This window comes from Euprymna scolopes, chromosome 28 (genome assembly GCF_053919585.1).
Source record: "Euprymna scolopes isolate OS-2025 chromosome 28, ASM5391958v1, whole genome shotgun sequence".
In the NCBI taxonomy this organism is placed as follows: domain Eukaryota; kingdom Metazoa; phylum Mollusca; class Cephalopoda; order Sepiida; family Sepiolidae; genus Euprymna; species Euprymna scolopes.
In genome coordinates, this window is record NC_136509.1 from 52,877,627 (window position 1) to 52,890,765 (window position 13,139).

At 42.1% G+C, this 13,139-nt stretch overlaps 2 protein-coding genes across 3 annotated transcripts in view; one reads left to right on the forward strand and one right to left on the reverse strand.

The window, feature by feature from the left end:
* Nucleotides 1-13,139, forward strand: part of LOC145249623 (putative oligoribonuclease) — a 123,596-nt gene that overhangs the window by 22,381 nt on the left and 88,076 nt on the right. The gene's annotated exons all lie outside the window — the stretch shown is intronic.
* Nucleotides 1-13,139, reverse strand: part of LOC145249622 (cyclin-dependent kinase 7-like) — a 54,548-nt gene that overhangs the window by 8,190 nt on the left and 33,219 nt on the right. The gene's annotated exons all lie outside the window — the stretch shown is intronic.

A 13,139-nucleotide genomic window follows, 5' to 3' on the forward strand; every position in this document is an offset into this window, starting at 1 on the left:
TTCTCCCCCTCATCAATATGAATGTTTCCATCTTCTCCCCTCATCAATATGAATGTTTCCATCTTCTCCCCCTCATCAATATGAATGTTTCCATCTTCTCCCCCTCATCAATATGAATGTCTCCATCTTCTCCCCCTCATCCATATGAACGTTTCCATCTTCTCCCCCTCATCAATATGAATGTCTCCATCTTCTCCCCCTCATCAATATGAATGTCTCCATCTTCTCCCCCTCATCAATATGAATGTCTCCATCTTCTCCCCCTCATCCATATGAACGTTTCCATCTTCTCCCCCTCATCAATATGAATGTCTCCATCTTCTCCCCCTCATCAATATGAATGTTTCCATCTTCTCCCCCTCATCAATATGAATGTTTCCATCTTCTCCCCCTCATCCATATGAACGTTTCCATCTTCTCCCCTCATCAATATGAATGTCTCCATCTTCTCCCCCTCATCAATATGAATGTTTCCATCTTCTCCCCCTCATCCATATGAATGTTTCCATCTTCTCCCCCTCATCAATATGAATGTTTCCATCTTCTCCCCCTCATCAATATGAATGTCTCCATCTTCTCCCCCTCATCCATATGAACGTTTCCATCTTCTCCCCTCATCAATATGAATGTCTCCATCTTCTCCCCCTCATCAATATGAATGTTTCCATCTTCTCCCCCTCATCCATATGAATGTTTCCATCTTCTCCCCTCATCAATATGAATGTCTCCATCTTCTCCCCCTCATCAATATGAATGTCTCCATCTTCTCCCCCTCATCAATATGAATGTTTCCATCTTCTCCCCCTCATCAATATGAATGTCTCCATCTTCTCCCCTCATCAATATGAATGTTTCCATCTTCTCCCCTCATCAATATGAATGTTTCCATCTTCTCCCCCTCATCAATATGAATGTTTCCATCTTCTCCCCTCATCAATATGAATGTTTCCATCTTCTCCCCCTCATCAATATGAATGTCTCCATCTTCTCCCCCTCATCAATATGAATGTTTCCATCTTCTCCCCTCATCAATATGAATGTTTCCATCTTCTCCCCCTCATCAATATGAATGTTTCCATCTTCTCCCCCTCATCAATATGAATGTTTCCATCTTCTCCCCCTCATCAATATGAATGTCTCCATCTTCTCCCCTCATCAATATGAATGTTTCCATCTTCTCCCCCTCATCAATATGAATGTTTTCATCTTCTCCCCTCATCAATATGAATGTTTCCATCTTCTCCCCTCATCAATATGAATGTTTCCATCTTCTCCCCCTCATCAATATGAATGTCTCCATCTTCTCCCCCTCATCAATATGAATGTTTCCATCTTCTCCCCTCATCAATATGAATGTTTCCATCTTCTCCCCTCATCAATATGAATGTCTCCATCTTCTCCCCCTCATCAATATGAATGTCTCCATCTTCTCCCCCTCATCAATATGAATGTCTCCATCTTCTCCCCCTCATCAATATGAATGTTTCCATCTTCTCCCCCTCATCAATATGAATGTTTCCATCTTCTCCCCTCATCAATATGAATGTTTCCATCTTCTCCCCCTCATCAATATGAATGTTTCCATCTTCTCCCCCTCATCAATATGAATGTCTCCATCTTCTCCCCCTCATCCATATGAACGTTTCCATCTTCTCCCCCTCATCAATATGAATGTTTCCATCTTCTCCCCCTCATCAATATGAATGTCTCCATCTTCTCCCCCTCATCAATATGAATGTTTCCATCTTCTCCCCCTCATCAATATGAATGTTTCCATCTTCTCCCCCTCATCAATATGAATGTCTCCATCTTCTCCCCCTCATCCATATGAACGTTTCCATCTTCTCCCCCTCATCAATATGAATGTCTCCATCTTCTCCCCCTCATCAATATGAATGTCTCCATCTTCTCCCCCTCATCAATATGAATGTTTCCATCATCTCCTCCTCATCAATATGAATGTTTCCATCTTCTCCCCCTCATCAATATGAATGTCTCCATCTTCTCCCCCTCATCCATATGAACGTTTCCATCTTCTCCCCCTCATCAATATGAATGTCTCCATCTTCTCCCCCTCATCAATATGAATGTTTCCATCTTCTCCCCCTCATCAATATGAATGTCTCCATCTTCTCCCCCTCATCAATATGAATGTTTCCATCTTCTCCCCCTCATCAATATGAATGTTTCCATCTTCTCCCCCTCATCAATATGAATGTCTCCATCTTCTCCCCCTCATCAATATGAATGTTTCCATCTTCTCCCCCTCATCAATATGAATGTCTCCATCTTCTCCCCCTCATCAATATGAATGTCTCCATCTTCTCCCCCTCATCAATATGAATGTCTCCATCTTCTCCCCCTCATCAATATGAATGTCTCCATCTTCTCCCCCTCATCAATATGAATGTCTCCATCTTCTCCCCCTCATCAATATGAATGTTTCCATCTTCTCCCCCTCATCCATATGAATGTTTCCATCTTCTCCCCCTCATCAATATGAATGTCTCCATCTTCTCCCCCTCATCAATATGAATGTTTCCATCTTCTCCCCCTCATCAATATGAATGTTTCCATCTTCTCCCCCTCATCCATATGAACGTTTCCATCTTCTCCCCTCATCAATATGAATGTCTCCATCTTCTCCCCCTCATCAATATGAATGTTTCCATCTTCTCCCCCTCATCCATATGAATGTTTCCATCTTCTCCCCCTCATCAATATGAATGTTTCCATCTTCTCCCCCTCATCAATATGAATGTCTCCATCTTCTCCCCCTCATCCATATGAACGTTTCCATCTTCTCCCCTCATCAATATGAATGTCTCCATCTTCTCCCCCTCATCAATATGAATGTTTCCATCTTCTCCCCCTCATCAATATGAATGTCTCCATCTTCTCCCCCTCATCAATATGAATGTCTCCATCTTCTCCCCCTCATCCATATGAACGTTTCCATCTTCTCCCCTCATCAATATGAATGTCTCCATCTTCTCCCCCTCATCAATATGAATGTTTCCATCTTCTCCCCCTCATCCATATGAATGTTTCCATCTTCTCCCCTCATCAATATGAATGTCTCCATCTTCTCCCCCTCATCAATATGAATGTCTCCATCTTCTCCCCCTCATCAATATGAATGTTTCCATCTTCTCCCCCTCATCAATATGAATGTCTCCATCTTCTCCCCTCATCAATATGAATGTTTCCATCTTCTCCCCTCATCAATATGAATGTTTCCATCTTCTCCCCCTCATCAATATGAATGTTTCCATCTTCTCCCCTCATCAATATGAATGTTTCCATCTTCTCCCCCTCATCAATATGAATGTCTCCATCTTCTCCCCCTCATCAATATGAATGTTTCCATCTTCTCCCCTCATCAATATGAATGTTTCCATCTTCTCCCCCTCATCAATATGAATGTTTCCATCTTCTCCCCCTCATCAATATGAATGTTTCCATCTTCTCCCCCTCATCAATATGAATGTCTCCATCTTCTCCCCTCATCAATATGAATGTTTCCATCTTCTCCCCCTCATCAATATGAATGTTTTCATCTTCTCCCCCTCATCAATATGAATGTTTCCATCTTCTCCCCTCATCAATATGAATGTTTCCATCTTCTCCCCCTCATCAATATGAATGTCTCCATCTTCTCCCCCTCATCAATATGAATGTTTCCATCTTCTCCCCTCATCAATATGAATGTTTCCATCTTCTCCCCTCATCAATATGAATGTCTCCATCTTCTCCCCCTCATCAATATGAATGTCTCCATCTTCTCCCCCTCATCAATATGAATGTCTCCATCTTCTCCCCCTCATCAATATGAATGTTTCCATCTTCTCCCCCTCATCAATATGAATGTTTCCATCTTCTCCCCTCATCAATATGAATGTCTCCATCTTCTCCCCCTCATCAATATGAATGTTTCCATCTTCTCCCCCTCATCAATATGAATGTTTCCATCTTCTCCCCCTCATCAATATGAATGTTTCCATCTTCTCCCCCTCATCAATATGAATGTTTCCATCTTCTCCCCCTCATCAATATGAATGTTTCCATCTTCTCCCCCTCATCAATATGAATGTTTCCATCTTCTCCCCTCATCAATATGAATGTTTCCATCTTCTCCCCCTCATCAATATGAATGTCTCCATCTTCTCCCCCTCATCAATATGAATGTTTCCATCTTCTCCCCTCATCAATATGAATGTTTCCATCTTCTCCCCTCATCAATATGAATGTCTCCATCTTCTCCCCCTCATCAATATGAATGTCTCCATCTTCTCCCCCTCATCAATATGAATGTCTCCATCTTCTCCCCCTCATCAATATGAATGTTTCCATCTTCTCCCCCTCATCAATATGAATGTTTCCATCTTCTCCCCTCATCAATATGAATGTTTCCATCTTCTCCCCCTCATCAATATGAATGTTTCCATCTTCTCCCCCTCATCAATATGAATGTCTCCATCTTCTCCCCCTCATCCATATGAACGTTTCCATCTTCTCCCCCTCATCAATATGAATGTCTCCATCTTCTCCCCCTCATCAATATGAATGTCTCCATCTTCTCCCCCTCATCAATATGAATGTTTCCATCTTCTCCCCCTCATCCATATGAACGTTTCCATCTTCTCCCCCTCATCAATATGAATGTCTCCATCTTCTCCCCCTCATCAATATGAATGTTTCCATCTTCTCCCCCTCATCAATATGAATGTTTCCATCTTCTCCCCCTCATCCATATGAACGTTTCCATCTTCTCCCCTCATCCATATGAACGTTTCCATCTTCTCCCCTCATCAATATGAATGTCTCCATCTTCTCCCCCTCATCAATATGAATGTTTCCATCTTCTCCCCCTCATCCATATGAATGTTTCCATCTTCTCCCCCTCATCAATATGAATGTTTCCATCTTCTCCCCCTCATCAATATGAATGTCTCCATCTTCTCCCCCTCATCCATATGAACGTTTCCATCTTCTCCCCTCATCAATATGAATGTCTCCATCTTCTCCCCCTCATCAATATGAATGTTTCCATCTTCTCCCCCTCATCCATATGAATGTTTCCATCTTCTCCCCTCATCAATATGAATGTCTCCATCTTCTCCCCCTCATCAATATGAATGTCTCCATCTTCTCCCCCTCATCAATATGAATGTTTCCATCTTCTCCCCCTCATCAATATGAATGTCTCCATCTTCTCCCCTCATCAATATGAATGTTTCCATCTTCTCCCCTCATCAATATGAATGTTTCCATCTTCTCCCCCTCATCAATATGAATGTTTCCATCTTCTCCCCTCATCAATATGAATGTTTCCATCTTCTCCCCCTCATCAATATGAATGTCTCCATCTTCTCCCCCTCATCAATATGAATGTTTCCATCTTCTCCCCTCATCAATATGAATGTTTCCATCTTCTCCCCCTCATCAATATGAATGTTTCCATCTTCTCCCCCTCATCAATATGAATGTTTCCATCTTCTCCCCCTCATCAATATGAATGTCTCCATCTTCTCCCCTCATCAATATGAATGTTTCCATCTTCTCCCCCTCATCAATATGAATGTTTCCATCTTCTCCCCCTCATCAATATGAATGTCTCCATCTTCTCCCCCTCATCCATATGAACGTTTCCATCTTCTCCCCCTCATCAATATGAATGTTTCCATCTTCTCCCCCTCATCAATATGAATGTCTCCATCTTCTCCCCCTCATCAATATGAATGTTTCCATCTTCTCCCCCTCATCAATATGAATGTTTCCATCTTCTCCCCCTCATCAATATGAATGTCTCCATCTTCTCCCCCTCATCCATATGAACGTTTCCATCTTCTCCCCCTCATCAATATGAATGTCTCCATCTTCTCCCCCTCATCAATATGAATGTCTCCATCTTCTCCCCCTCATCAATATGAATGTTTCCATCTTCTCCTCCTCATCAATATGAATGTTTCCATCTTCTCCCCCTCATCAATATGAATGTCTCCATCTTCTCCCCCTCATCCATATGAACGTTTCCATCTTCTCCCCCTCATCAATATGAATCTCTCCATCTTCTCCCCCTCATCAATATGAATGTTTCCATCTTCTCCCCCTCATCAATATGAATGTCTCCATCTTCTCCCCCTCATCAATATGAATGTTTCCATCTTCTCCCCCTCATCAATATGAATGTTTCCATCTTCTCCCCCTCATCAATATGAATGTCTCCATCTTCTCCCCCTCATCAATATGAATGTTTCCATCTTCTCCCCCTCATCAATATGAATGTCTCCATCTTCTCCCCCTCATCAATATGAATGTCTCCATCTTCTCCCCCTCATCAATATGAATGTCTCCATCTTCTCCCCCTCATCAATATGAATGTCTCCATCTTCTCCCCCTCATCAATATGAATGTCTCCATCTTCTCCCCCTCATCAATATGAATGTTTCCATCTTCTCCCCCTCATCAATATGAATGTCTCCATCTTCTCCCCCTCATCAATATGAATGTCTCCATCTTCTCCCCCTCATCAATATGAATGTTTCCATCTTCTCCCCCTCATCAATATGAATGTCTCCATCTTCTCCCCCTCATCCATATGAACGTTTCCATCTTCTCCCCTTCATCAATATGAATGTCTCCATCTTCTCCCCCTCATCAATATGAATGTCTCCATCTTCTCCCCCTCATCAATATGAATGTCTCCATCTTCTCCCCCTCATCAATATGAATGTCTCCATCTTCTCCCCCTCATCAATATGAATGTCTCCATCTTCTCCCCCTCATCAATATAAATTTCTCCATCTTCTCCCCTCATCAATATGAATGTCTCCATCTTCTCCCGCTCATCAATATGAATGTTTCCATCTTCTCCCCCTCATCAATATGAATGTCTCCATCTTCTCCCCCTCATCCATATGAACGTTTCCATCTTCTCCCCCTCATCAATATGAATCTCTCCATCTTCTCCCCCTCATCAATATGAATGTTTCCATCTTCTCCTCCTCATCAATATGAATGTCTCCATCTTCTCCCCCTCATCAATATGAATGTTTCCATCTTCTCCCCCTCATCAATATGAATGTTTCCATCTTCTCCCCCTCATCAATATGAATGTCTCCATCTTCTCCCCCTCATCAATATGAATGTTTCCATCTTCTCCCCCTCATCAATATGAATGTCTCCATCTTCTCCCCCTCATCAATATGAATGTCTCCATCTTCTCCCCCTCATCAATATGAATGTCTCCATCTTCTCCCCCTCATCAATATGAATGTCTCCATCTTCTCCCCCTCATCAATATGAATGTCTCCATCTTCTCCCCCTCATCAATATGAATGTTTCCATCTTCTCCCCCTCATCAATATGAATGTCTCCATCTTCTCCCCCTCATCAATATGAATGTCTCCATCTTCTCCCCCTCATCAATATGAATGTTTCCATCTTCTCCCCCTCATCAATATGAATGTCTCCATCTTCTCCCCCTCATCCATATGAACGTTTCCATCTTCTCCCCTTCATCAATATGAATGTCTCCATCTTCTCCCCCTCATCAATATGAATGTCTCCATCTTCTCCCCCTCATCAATATGAATGTCTCCATCTTCTCCCCCTCATCAATATGAATGTCTCCATCTTCTCCCCCTCATCAATATGAATGTCTCCATCTTCTCCCCCTCATCAATATAAATTTCTCCATCTTCTCCCCTCATCAATATGAATGTCTCCATCTTCTCCCGCTCATCAATATGAATGTTTCCATCTTCTCCCCCTCATCAATATGTCTCCATCTTCTCCTCCTCATCAATATGTCTCCATCTTCTCCCCGTCATCAATATGAATGTCTCCATCTTCTCCCCCTCAACAATATGTCTCCATCTTCTCCCCCTCATCAATATGTCTCCATCTTCTCCCCCTCATCAATATGTCTCCATCTTCTCCCCCTCATCAATATGTCTCCATCTTCTCCCCCTCATCAATATGTCTCCATCTTCTCCCCCTCATCAATATGTCTCCATCTTCTCCCCCTCATCAATATGTCTCCATCTTCTCCCCCTCATCAATATGTCTCCATCTTCTCCCCCTCATCAATATGAATGTCTCCATCTTCTCCCCCTCATCAATATGAATGTCTCCATCTTCTCCCCCTCATCAATATGAATGTCTCCATCTTCTCCCTCTCATCAATATGTCTCCATCTTCTCCCCCTCATCAATATGAATGTCTCCATCTTCTCCCCCTCATCAATATAAATGTCTCCATCTTCTCCACCTTATCAATATGAATGTCTCCATCTTCTCCCCCTCATCAATATGTCACCATCTTCTCCCCCTCATCAATATGAATGTCTCCATCTTCTCCCCCTCATCAATATGTCTCCATCTTCTCCCCCTCATCAATATAAATGTCTCCATCTTCTCCCCCTCATCAATATGTCACCATCTTCTCCCCCTCATCAATATGAATGTCTCCATCTTCTCCCCCTCATCAATATGTCACCATCTTCTCCCCCTCATCAATATAAATGTCTCCATCTTCTCCCCCTCATCAATATGTCTCCATCTTCTCCCCCTCATCAATATAAATGTCTCCATCTTCTCCCCCTCATCAATATGTCTCCATCTTCTCCCCCTCATCAATATGAATGTCTCCATCTTCTCCCCCTCATCAATATGTCTCCATCTTCTCCCCCTCATCAATATGTCTCCATCTTCTCCCCCTCATCAATATAAATGTCTCCATCTTCTCCCCCTCATCAATATGAATGTCTCAATCTTCTCCCCCTCATCAATATAAATGTCTCCATCTTCTCCCCCTCATCAATATGAATGTCTCCATCTTCTCCCCCTCATCAATATAAATGTCTCCATCTTCTCCCCCTCATCAATATGAATGTCTCCATCTTCTCCCCCTCATCAATATGAATGTCTCCATCTTCTCCCCCTCATCAATATGAATGTCTCCATCTTCTCCCCTTCATCAATATAAATGTCTCCATCTTCTCCCCCTCATCAATATGTCTCCATCTTCTCCCCCTCATCAATATGAATGTCTCCATCTTCTCCCCCTTATCGATATAAATGTCTCCATCTTCTCCCCCTCATCAATATGAATGTCTCCATCTTCTCCCCCTCATCAATATGAATGTCTCCATCTTCTCCCCTTCATCAATATAAATGTCTCCATCTTCTCCCCCTCATCAATATGTCTCCATCTTCTCCCCCTCATCAATATGAATGTCTCCATCTTCTCCCCCTCATCAATATGAATGTCTCCATCTTCTCCCCCTCATCAATATAAATGTCTCCATCTTCTCCCCCTCATCAATATGTCTCCATCTTCTCCCCCTAATCAATATGAATATCTCCATCTTCTCCCCCTCATCAATATAAATGTCTCCATCTTCTTCCCCTCATCAATATGTCTCAATCTTCTCCCCCTCATCAATATAAATGTCTCCATCTTCTCCCCCTCATTAATATAAATGTCTCCATCTTCTCCCCCTCATCAATATGTCTCCATCTTCTCCCCCTCATCAATATGAATGTCTCCATCTTCTCCCCCTCATCAATATAAATGTCTCCATCTTCTCCCCCTCATCAATATGTCTCCATCTTCTCCCCCTCATCAATATGAATGTCTCCATTTTCTCCCCCTCATCAATATGAATGTCTCCATCTTCTCCCCCTCATCAATATAAATGTCTCCATCTTCTCCCCCTCATCAATATGTCTCCATCTTCTCCCCCTCATCAATATGTCTCCATCTTCTCCCCCTCATCAATATGAATGTCTCCATCTTCTCCCCCTCATCAATATAAATGTCTCCATCTTCTCCCCCTCATCAATATGTCTCCATCTTCTCCCCCTCATCAATATGAATGTCTCCATCTTCTCCCCCTTATCGATATAAATGTCTCCATCTTCTCCCCCTCATCAATATGTCTCCATCTTCTCCCCCTCATCAATATGAATGTCTCCATCTTCTCCCCCTCATCAATATGAATGTCTCCATCTTCTCCCTCTCATCAATATGTCTCCATCTTCTCCCCCTCATCAATATAAATGTCTCCATCTTCTCCACCTTATCAATATAAATGTCTCCATCTTCTCCCCCTCATCAATATGAATGTGTCCATCTTCTCCCCCTCATCAATATGAATGTCTCCATCTTCTCCCCCTCATCAATATGAATGTCTCCATCTTCTCCCCCTCATCAATATAAATGTCTCCATCTTCTCCCCCTCATCAATATGTCTCCATCTTCTCCCCCTCATCAATATGAATGTCTCCATCTTCTCCCCTTCATCAATATAAATGTCTCCATCTTTTCCCCCTCATCAATATGTCTCCATCTTCTCCCCCTCATCAATATGAATGTCTCCATCTTCTCCCCCTCATCAATATGAATGTCTCCATCTTCTCCCCTTCATCAATATAAATGTCTCCATCTTCTCCCCCTCATCAATATGTCTCCATCTTCTCCCCCTCATCAATATGAATGTCTCCATCTTCTCCCCCTCATCAATATGAATGTCTCCATCTTCTCCCTCTCATCAATATGTCTCCATCTTCTCCCCCTCATCAATATGAATGTCTCCATCTTCTCCCCTTCATCAATATAAATGTCTCCATCTTCTCCCCCTCATCAATATGTCTCCATCTTCTCCCCCTCATCAATATGAATGTCTCCATCTTCTCCCCCTCATCAATATGAATGTCTCCATCTTCTCCCCTTCATCAATATAAATGTCTCCATCTTCTCCCCCTCATCAATATGTCTCCATCTTCTCCCCCTCATCAATATGAATGTCTCCATCTTCTCCCCCTCATCAATATGAATGTCTCCATCTTCTCCCTCTCATCAATATGTCTCCATCTTCTCCCCCTCATCAATATAAATGTCTCCATCTTCTCCACCTTATCAATATAAATATCTCCATCTTCTCCCCCTCATCAATATGAATGTCTCCATCTTCTCCCCCTCATCAATATGAATGTCTCCATCTTCTCCCCCTCATCAATATGAATGTCTCCATCTTCTCCCCCTCATCAATATAAATGTCTCCATCTTCTCCCCCTCATCAATATGTCTCCATCTTCTCCCCCTCATCAATATGAATGTCTCCATCTTCTCCCCTTCATCAATATAAATGTCTCCATCTTCTCCCCCTCATCAATATGTCTCCATCTTCTCCCCCTCATCAATATGAATGTCTCCATCTTCTCCCCCTCATCAATATGAATGTCTCCATCTTCTCCCCTTCATCAATATAAATGTCTCCATCTTCTCCCCCTCATCAATATGTCTCCATCTTCTCCCCCTCATCAATATGAATGTCTCCATCTTCTCCCCCTCATCAATATGAATGTCTCCATCTTCTCCCCCTCATCAATATAAATGTCTCCATCTTCTCCCCCTCATCAATATGTCTCCATCTTCTCCCCCTAATCAATATGAATATCTCCATCTTCTCCCCCTCATCAATATAAATGTCTCCATCTTCTTCCCCTCATCAATATGTCTCCATCTTCTCCCCCTCATCAATATAAATGTCTCCATCTTCTCCCCCTCATTAATATAAATGTCTCCATCTTCTCCCCCTCATCAATATGTCTCCATCTTCTCCCCCTCATCAATATGAATGTCTCCATCTTCTCCCCCTCATCAATATAAATGTCTCCATCTTCTCCCCCTCATCAATATGTCTCCATCTTCTCCCCCTCATCAATATGAATGTCTCCATTTTCTCCCCCTCATCAATATGAATGTCTCCATCTTCTCCCCCTCATCAATATAAATGTCTCCATCTTCTCCCCCTCATCAATATGTCTCCATCTTCTCCCCCTCATCAATATGTCTCCATCTTCTCCCCCTCATCAATATGAATGTCTCCATCTTCTCCCCCTCATCAATATAAATGTCTCCATCTTCTCCCCCTCATCAATATGTCTCCATCTTCTCCCCCTCATCAATATGAATGTCTCCATCTTCTCCCCCTTATCGATATAAATGTCTCCATCTTCTCCCCCTCATCAATATGTCTCCATCTTCTCCCCCTCATCAATATGAATGTCTCCATCTTCTCCCCCTCATCAATATGAATGTCTCCATCTTCTCCCTCTCATCAATATGTCTCCATCTTCTCCCCCTCATCAATATAAATGTCTCCATCTTCTCCACCTTATCAATATAAATGTCTCCATCTTCTCCCCCTCATCAATATGAATGTCTCCATCTTCTCCCCCTCATCAATATGAATGTCTCCATCTTCTCCCCCTCATCAATATGAATGTCTCCATCTTCTCCCCCTCATCAATATAAATGTCTCCATCTTCTCCCCCTCATCAATATGTCTCCATCTTCTCCCCCTCATCAATATGAATGTCTCCATCTTCTCCCCCTCATCAATATAAATGTCTCCATCTTCTCCCCCTCATCAATATGTCTCCATCTTCTCCCCCTCATCAATATGAATGTCTCCATCTTTTCCCCCTCATCAATATGAATGTCTCCATCTTCTCCCTCTCATCAATATGAATGTCACCATCTTCTCCCCCTCATTAATATAAATGTTTCCTATGCAACACTAAAAGAAAAAAATAAATTGAAGAATAATCTCATTTTAAAATCAGAAATTACTCGATAGACACCATCCCTGTGTTTTTTTATTAAAAAGTTTTATTTTAAACGGAATAACTCCCCCGTCCTAGGAAAAACACACGCTACATAAAAATATATTCCCTCCATTTTTCTTCCTGCTCCTGCCCAGATGTGGCAACAGTACTCCCTTTTAGGGCATACTTGGCTCTTATACAGATAGAGGATTGCATCATTAGTGAGATACCTACTGGAACGGTAGAATAATTCAATCATTTTTCCAGTGATCTAGCCAACAGATTTGATGTATGTGTTTACATCAGATCAGAAGTGATGGTCAGTTTCAGAAGCTTGTCAAGACACGGTTCTTCCCCATGACACGAGACATTCATTTCAATTGAGACTTGATGAGTCTTTCTTCTGATGGGTATCTTCCTTTATATTAAAAATCAACAAATATTAAACAACTCAGGTTGTGTATGTTTAAAAATGACACATGCATTGATGTCGATGTAAAATTGTCCCGTTTGAGTCTC